We start from the raw sequence: 9,287 nt of genomic DNA, 5'->3' as shown, positions 1-9,287 counted from the left end.
ATCTAATGGCTTCAAGCTGACAGAGGGCAGGGTTAGATTAAATACTAGAAAAATTCCTCACTTTGAGGGTGCTGAGGCCCTGGCACAGGGTGCCCAGAGAATCTGTGGCTGCACCTGGATCCCTGGAAGTGCCCAAGGCTGGGTTGGACGGGGCTTGGAGCAGGTTGGGACAGTGGAAAGTGTCCCTGGATGAGCTTTAAAGCCCCTTCCAAGCCAAACCACTCTGGGATTCTGTGGCAAAAGCAAAACAATGCTCAGAGAGAGGGAGAAGCCCCTGGTAGGAGGAGAGAGGCAGAGCAGGGGCTGTGCAGGCAGTGAGTGGGAATCAGCAGAAGCCCATGGCTGGGGAGGGAGGAGAGAGCCTCGTTCCTCTGAACCGCTTTGCCCTTTGAAATCCAGATGTTATTTTTGTTCTGTAAATAAATGATTGCTCAAAGCGTGTTTCTTCTCAGTGTGCCAGTGGAGGGGAACAGCAGCCTCTCCCTTTCTTCTGTGGTGAGGGGAGAAAGAAAGCAATTATAACTCCCTTTCTCTTTTGAAGATGCTGATAAAAGGAGGTGGGAGGATCAGAGGGTCCCCGTGCCGAAAGAGAAACAACTCCTAAGGTGATAGAAATACATGTTTTTATTTTAAACAAAGTAACTCCACTTCTTCTGACTTTCAAAGGTGACCCAGTTGCATGGAAAAACTGTTTGTGATGGGGGAAGGAAACCACAGCCACAAAAGCAGGGGCAGGCAGGAGAGGGGAGCAGGTGAAATGTCTCTCTCAAGTGGTCGGGCTTTAAAAGCCCTGGGCCACTTGTCCTAAATTCAGGACAGGGCTTGGAGCAACCTGGGGAAGATGTTCCTGCCCCTGGCAGGGGATGGAATGAGGTGATCTTTTAGGCCCCTTCCAACCCAAACCATTCTAGGGTTCTGTGATTCTCTTGGGCCATTTTTCTCCAGCCCTTGGAAGAATCCTTTACAAAGCAATTAAATGGCAACGCCAAACAAAGAGCCCTAAAAATGTCTTTGCTTCCTGTTCCCGCTTAAAGCACACAGTAAGCCAAAGACAGATGCCTTTAAAATTCCCTTTGGTGGAATAAATGTCTTATGTTGTAAGAATGGTAAGGAAGGTTTGAAATAATGACCATTAAAAGGTAAAGCACCTTTCAGTGCAGCATGGAAGGCTGAGATTAATCCTTTCACTGTGCACGGAAAGACATGAACATCCCAAATCCCTTATTTCACGTGCTCTTGTAGGGAAATAATCGACAAATTAGGCAGAAAGTTCAACCCTGAAATGCTTTAGTGCCCACCAGAGGCCAAAGCAAACACGAGGCTTTCTCCGGGGAGCTGCCACCTCCTCCTCCTGTAGTGGCATGGGGGGAAGCAAAGGACAAAATATGGCCCCAAAATACTCCTATTTACCTGCTGGATGAGCTCTAAAACCGCACCAAGTTGCACTGAAGGTGCTGAACAAACCCGTGCAGGTTCCATCGGGTTTGCAGCAGCAAGAGCCCCCTGTGTTTGGTGGGGCTCAGTGTGCCCTGAGTGCTGCTCAGAGGATGTGACAGAACAACCACAGCTGCTGGGGGACAGGGCCAGGGCCAGGGGCAATCCCTCATGCTGGGATTTGCTGTCTCTGTGTCACCCAGAGCCATGTACAGGTGGTTTCCTTTGCTGGGTAAGGGACAGGACCAGAGGAAACAGCCTCAGGTTGTGCCAGGCTCTCCTTCAGCCAGGGCAGGATTGGGTTAGGTTTTAGGAAAGATTTTTTTGATGAAAGGATGGTCAGGTCCTGGAACTGGCTGCCCAGGGAAGTGGTGGTAGAGAAACATTCAGGTGATCCTGATGCCTGAAGTTTTAGTTTTCATGTATTTCACATTCTGTGGTGCCCAGGGGTGCAGCTCTGAGCTCACAGTCAGTGTCACTCAGCTCTCTGCACACAGCAGGGACACAGAACAAATCCTTCTCCTGCTGCACACCAAGGACAACTGGCACAAGTGTTCAGGCCCAAGAGCACAAACAACGGTGGCTGAAGGGAGGAAACAAGAAGGATGGGACTGCATCACCTGCAGCTGGAATTGGACAATTCAACCCCAAGATGCAAATGGACCAAAACTCATCAAAGTGGGAGACCTCGTGAATGTTTGTCCATTTTGTGACCATTTTGGGTCCACCTTGGGTGTAGCCCTGGCCAGGCTCTTGTCCTGCCCAAGGTGTATCCTTGAAGGCCTTTTCAATAAATATCTGCTTTATTCTCCAGCTCTGTCCAGTCTCTGTTCCAGCTCAGCCTTCCCAAGGCATCAATCCAGAGCAGGAACCTCTGGTTCTTGAGGCATCTCAGAGCTACCAGCTGGGTTTTTGGTCTGGACTCAGAATCCAAAATTCCCCTGATGAGTCAGACTCACAGAATCAATGAGACTGAAAAAGCCCTCTAAGGATTGAGTCCAACATTGCCCAGTCCACCACTAAATCGTGTCCCACACTGCCACACCCACACGTTTTTTGAACACTTCCAGGGATGGTGTCCTGTGCTGGCGGTACTGAAGCTTCTGCTTTCTGTCTGGCCCATATTTAAGTAATAAAGTCATTTTCCTCCTCTCTGAATCTTCTTCCTGGTTCGTTCTGTGCCTGATGGGGCTGGAAGGGGCAGCTGGGGAGCAGCAGCACTTCGTGGTTAATACACTAAACCGCGCAGGAAGAAGCCTTTTTCTCCCCATTCCCAGGGCTCCTCGGCTGTTCCCTGAGCTCACAGAGGATTTCCTGATCCCCTCCAAGCATGAAAAGGTATTTAACACTTCCCTGGAGGTGCTCAAAGCCAGGCTGGATGGGCCTTCAAGCAGCCTGGACTAGTGGAAGGTGTCCATACCTCAGAACCTGATGATAATGAAGGTTTTCCCCAAGTAAAACCATTCTCAAATTCTGTGGTTCTATGACAGCAAGGAATATTCTGATGTAAAATAAAATGTAAAAAAATAATTGAAACAATCTTTGATTCTTCTTCTGGGGCTTTCTGCTTCTCCCTGTTCCCGGCACTGGGAGGCACCAGTGCACAAGGCTGGGAAGGAAGCCGAGCTGCTGACTCGGGGAACCTGCCGAATTTCGTACCTGCTCCTACAAACGCTGCGCTTTTCCCAGCAGATTTTGCTGTAGGATTCCTGAAACGGAGATCAAACACCCTGAAGACTGTAGGAGAATCATCTGGGGCTGCAAATCCACCTACCTGCCGGGGCTGGAACTAGTTTGTCAGAAGAAAAAGGTCACTGCAGCTTTTATTTTTTTGGTTTTGCTTGTCTTTAAGGAACAAAGCCTCGCTCTTTGTGCTGAGTGCTGGCACAGCTGGTCTGAGCCCTGGGGTTTTGTTCCCAGCCTGAGGGATTCAGGAAGGGACTGGAGGGTTTCTGAGAGGAGTCACACATCCACATGTTCCTGCTCCTTAATCCATCTGCAGAAACTGCCTGGAAAGTTGAGTTTTGGAAAGGGACTCGAGGCAAAGCCTTGTTTCCAAAGCCGGTGATAAATGGGCAAGGGGTGATGCTGCCCTTGCAGCCTTTGCCTCGGCAGGAGGAGGTGGCACAGAGTGCCGAGAACGGGTGAATGGGATGGATTTTTCCCCAGCTTAATCCCACAGTAAATTCGCTGCTGCTGAGGAGTCAAGGGGAGCTGCCTGGGGAGGAGAGTCCCGTTTGCATCTACAAGAAGTTTCCTATTTCTGGTGCCACCTGCGGTCAGGGAAAAAAATTCCCTGCCACAAATTTAGGGATTTTTTTAAAGGAATTTCTTTCCCCGTAGGGTTTTTTGTTTGTTTGTTTGTTTTGGTTTTTTGTTTTACTGTTTTTGTTTTACTGTTTGTTTGTTTTGAATCATTTCCTGATCATTGCGTGGAGAGTGCTGAGCTGTCGTGTACCACATCTTCACTGGCAAAGAGTGAAGCACTGCTGGGGCACCTCCAATCCTGGGGTCAGTTTTGGGCCCCTCATGACAAAAAGGACATTGAGGGGCAGGAACGTGTCCAGGGAAGGGAATGGGGTTGGGAAAGGGGCTGGAGCAGCTGAGGGAGCTGGGAAAGGGGCTGAGCCTGGAGAAAAGGAGGCTCAGGGGGGACCTTGTGGCTCTGCACAACTCCTGACAGGAGGGGACAGCCGGAGGGGTCGGGCTCTGCTCCCAGGGAACAGGGACAGGAGGAGAGGGAATGGCCTCAAATAGTGTCAGGGGAGGTTTAGGTTGGGTCTTAGAGGGAATTTTTTCATGGAAAGGGTTTTCAGGTATTGGAACAGGGTGCCCAGGGAGGAGCTGGAATCACCATTCCTGGAAGTGTTCAGAAGCTGTGTGGATGTGGCACCTGGGGGACAGGGTTTGGTGGTGAGCACGGCAGGGCTGGGTTAAGGCTGGACCTTAGAAATCTTTTCCAGACTTTCTGGTTCTGTGATTCTGTGGTTGAAATGGGCAGGTCCAGGCTGGGTGTTGGATATAAATTCCACCAGGAGGGAAGTGAAGCTCTGGAACAGCTCCCACAGGCTGGGGTTTCTCCATGCCCAGACTGACCCATCTTGGCTGGGCAGAGGGAATGCTGATGCCTTGGGAAGGCTGAGCTGGAACAGAGACTGGACAGAGCTGGAGAATAAAGCAGATATTTATTAAAAGGCCTTGAAGGTACACCTTGGGCAGGACAAGAGCCTGGCCAGGGCTACACCCAAGGTGAACCCAAAATGGACACAAAATGGTCACAAAATGGTCACAAAATGGACAAAACAGTCACGAGGCCTCACACTTTGATAAGTTTTGGTCCATTTGCATCTTGGGGTTGAATTGTCCAATTCCAGCTGCAGGTGATGCAGTCCCATCCTTCTCGTTTCCTCCCTTCAGCCACTGTTGTTTGTGCTTTGGGGCCTGAATACTTGTCCCAGTTGTCCTTGGTGTGCAGCAGGAGAAGGATTTGTTCTGTGTCCCTGCTGTGTGCAGAGAGCTGAGTGACACTGACTGTGAGCTCAGAGCTGCACCCCTGGGCACCGCAGAACATGAAACACATGGAAATAAAACTTCAGGCACCAGAACCACAGCTGATGTGCACCAGTGCTGGTCTCAGACCTGCTTCGAGCCAAAGCTTGCACTTGATGTCCCTTTCTGCCACCATCTCCCTGATTTCGTGCCCCTTCCAACTACATCCCTGTGGTTTTACAAACCTGTAATTTAATGCCCCTTCCCACCAGCATCTCTGGGGCTTCACCACCCTGTGATTGAGGGTCCTGGATGCTGCCCAGCTACTCCACAGCACTCAGGTCCTAAATCAGCACAGCATTGAAAAAATCCCAACCCACAACCCTAAATCAAATTTTTCTCCCTGAAGGCTCTCTTGGTAAAAATTGAACATCAATAGAATTTAGAAAAAACCTTTTTTTTCCCTCCGTTATCAGGAATCTGACTCAATAAACTTTCAATTTACAAGTTTCTAAGAGGTTCATGGGAAAGTTACAACAACCTGACACCACCAGTGCCTTCCAAAACAAAAGTGTGCTGGGGATAGAAATGTGCTGTTGTTCCCATATTTTAAGGTAATTAACTTTTTTTCTGATGATTGAGACACATCAGCCTCCAAAAAAGACTTAAAAATACGTTTTGCCTCAGATTTGCATGACTGTATCTCCCCATTCCTGGAAATGTCCAAAGCCAGGTTGGACAGGGCTTGGACTAACCTTGGATAGTGGAAGATGTCCCTGCCCATGGCAGGGTACTGGAATCAGGTGGCCATTAATGTCCCATCCAACCCAAACCATTCTGGAATTTCTGGTGTTTCAGTCACAAACAGAAAGAATCCAAACTTGTCTTTGAGAAAAACAAACTTGAAATGCTGCAATTTTCATTCAGACTGATACTTCACTGTCAGCCCCAATCTTGATAAAAGTCAAAAAGAAAACACCCTGAAAATGAAATATTTTGTTTTTGTCAGACAGTTTTTGTCCAGAAAAGCCTAGAAACAGCAAGAGCGGGCTCTGATCAAAGTGTTTAATCACATCAAGATTTTAAAGGCAGGGTAGAACTGCTCTCAGCCCTTGTTCTGACAGCCTTGAGTCGTTAAAATTCACTGCTCAGTTTTGTGGAGACCCCGCTGCCTTTTAAGACTGCCTTAAAAATTTAAGTGCTTAATAAATTAATGATTGCAAATTAATTCATCCTTTGGTGCCTGGTCAGCGGTGTAGTCCCCAAATCCATTGATGTACTGAGGAATTATGGGTTTCCCTTGGTTAATTATGGCACCTCCTGCTGCTTTAGGCACACTTGGGGATGCGGGCAAGAAAGGAAAAGGGCTTCGAGAATATTTCTGACCCAGGTTATTGAGCAGCTCTTCCCCCTGGATTGGATCTCTCCATCCATCACTGCCTGGGAGGGAAATCAATCCTTTTTATAGCAATGAGCATTTTCAATAATGCAAAAGGTCGCGGCATTAAACGCGGCGTGGAGGTGCCTGCAGTGAGTGATGGGCTTTGCCTTTTCAAACCTGCACGGCCCCGCTGCAGTTTGGCACCTCCTGCACACCCACCTCCCTCAGGATGGTCAAAAAAACCCCCCATCCCTCAGGATGGTCAAAAATCCCCTGGAGTGAGGACCCCCTTCCCACTGGAATCCACTCTATTCACAAGGAGGATTGGCCAGGAGGGACTGAATCCCCGGAGAAGCTGTGGCTGCTCCTGGATCCCTGAAAGTGTCCAAGACTGAGCTGGACAGGGATTGGAGCAACCTGGGTTAGTGGAAGGTTTGCCTGCCCATGGCAGGGAGTGAGACTGGATGATCCTTAAGGTCTCTTCCAACCCAAACCATTCTGGGATTCCAGGATTCCCTGAACTTGCCGTTCCAGCAGTATCAAAGTGGGTAGATCCACTGGAGGGAATTCTCTCCATGGCTAATCCTGATTTTCCCCAGGTTAGCACTTAGGTGATCTCCTTTAACCCGTGAGAATCAAGTGAAGCTGGAATTCCTCATAATTTCTTCTCTCCCTTTTTTACTGTTTCATAAAAAGTGTTGTTGGGCTGCATTTCCCTCACCAACCCCCCCAGCAGAGGAGTAATTACATTTATTGGAAACGCTTTCTGATCACATATTCATTTACCAGCTGCTAAAGGAAAATGAACTGGGCAAAGTGCCACTAGAGGCTTGGATTCACAAGCTGGGGAAAGCAAATGAAAGAACTGCTCAGTGTGCATTTGCTCTCCCTCTCCAGCAATTCATTATCCTCCTGTTCAGCTGATTTAGGAAGTTAAAAGGCAGTCAGGATGGCAGCATGTGATGCTTTTCAGCATGACCACAGCTTTGGGGTTGCCAGATTTACCTTTGGCTGCACTGTAAAGGGCACTAAAACTATTCTAATTTTACATCTTAAATGTGATGTAATTAATAAACGCAGAACCACTGTATTCTTATTTCTTGGTTGCTCTCAGTCACTCTCGTTGCTGTTGTCATTGACCCATTTTCATCCTTCCTGTCCTTCTTCTCCCTCCCTCTATCCCAGTATCTCTTTTCTGTTTTCTGGACCCCACAATCAGCATGGAAAACAATCAGCCCCAAAACAACACATGCAGAAACCATCCATAGGTCACAGAGACACCTCTGACACCTCCAAACTCATCATGGAATGGTTTGGGTTGGAAGGGAACTTCAAAATCATTTTATTCCACCCTCTGCCACAGGCAGGGACACCTTCCACTGTCCCAGGCTGCTCCAAGCCCCAGTGTCCAACCTGGCCTTGGACACTTCCAGGGATCCGGGGGCAGCCACAGCTTCTGAACCAAATCCCAAGCTTATCTGTGGGCATCCATAAGAAATATATTAGTGCAAGATTTCCCAAATCCATCAAGTCCGGGACAAAGAGGGAAATTTCATTCCAAGTACTGTCAGAGAGCACAGGGTGGTGAAAAAAACTCACAAGGAGCAAAATATTCAAAACAATGCAGTCAGAAACCCTCCAGTGCCCAGCTGAGAATATTTTCCCAGGCTTCGCCCTTTTGTGCCTGCTCACTCAATGATCACCACCAGGAAAGACCAATAAAATCTGTTGGAACATGAGCCTTTCCAGTCAGATAGATCAGCCTACTGGATGTGGGAAATCTTTGGGTATTGATTTTATGGTATATCACATTGCCCCCTCCCCATGCAGCACTCATTCCCCACAGGCAGTGGCAGGCAATAACTGATTAATTAATTTGATTTCTACAGCTTCCCCATCCTGTTATTTTGTGTCTCAGGAGGTCTGACAAGTTTTTAGCCCTACCTGAGTTCTGCAGGTGAACTGCTTGTGACTTGCAAGTTGCCTAAATGTCTGGTGTCATTAGATTTGGGGTATTTCCCTCTCAATTTGTATTTGCCTGCAGTATTTATGGTTTTATTTCAGTCTGAAAGTTTGAACTCATCCTCTTTGGCCTTATTTAACACATGAATGGAAGGAACTGATTAAAAACCTTGTCTAGTGGAAGGTGTCCCTTCCACTTGGATTAGATTAGAACTGGATGAGCTTTAAGGTTCCTTCCATCCCAAACCATCCTATAATCCTGTGATACCTCTAAAGAACACGGGAAACTTCTCTGATTTTAAATTCAAAAGTTACTTGATAGTCTTTCCATCATTTTGCACCTCGGGTGCTCTTTGTCACTGTGGATGCATTGTGGTTTTTATCCAGAAATTTAGACAAAACCTGTCAGTCTGAAGACGGGTTATTAAACTCGTAAAATTCAAACAGAGTGTGTAGTACACAGCCTAGACAAGCAGACACTGGGACTGGGATGAAAAAGGCTCGAGTTACTTGAAGAGAGCTTAGCATAATTGCTGGTTTCCTTCTGCAAAGAGGTTTCTGCAAAGCACACAAAAGCAGCGCTTAAAGAGAAGTGATTTGTGGCATAAATGGTGTGATAAACATCTGAATATTAATGTGGTTTTGGAGAAGAGTCCTGTGAACGTGCATCTTTGAATGTTTATGTTCCTTAAGTTGTGCTCAGGGACATTCAGGTGTCTGAATATCCGTGGCTGGTGCTGTTTGAGGTCTCCTGTAGGTTTTGCCCCAGTCCTGTGTGGACATCTCAGGTGCCCCAAGACTGATTCATGGAACCACAGTCCCCCAGAATGGCCTGGGGTTCAGGGAACCATACACATCATCCAGTCCCACCCCCTGCCATGGGCAGGGACACCTTTTCCACTACCCCAGGGTGCTCCAAGCCCCAGTGTTCAACCTGGCCTTGGACACTTCCAGGGATGAGGCAGCCACAGCTTCTCTGGGCACCCTGAGGCCTTGTATTGGTCTCATCCTTTTGTATTCA

Source organism: Chamaea fasciata, unplaced genomic scaffold (assembly GCF_029207755.1).
Source record: "Chamaea fasciata isolate MVZ Bird 193981 ecotype frontalis unplaced genomic scaffold, bChaFas1.0.hap1 SCAF_1, whole genome shotgun sequence".
Lineage (NCBI taxonomy): Eukaryota > Metazoa > Chordata > Aves > Passeriformes > Sylviidae > Chamaea > Chamaea fasciata.
This window is presented reverse-complemented; position numbering follows the sequence as displayed.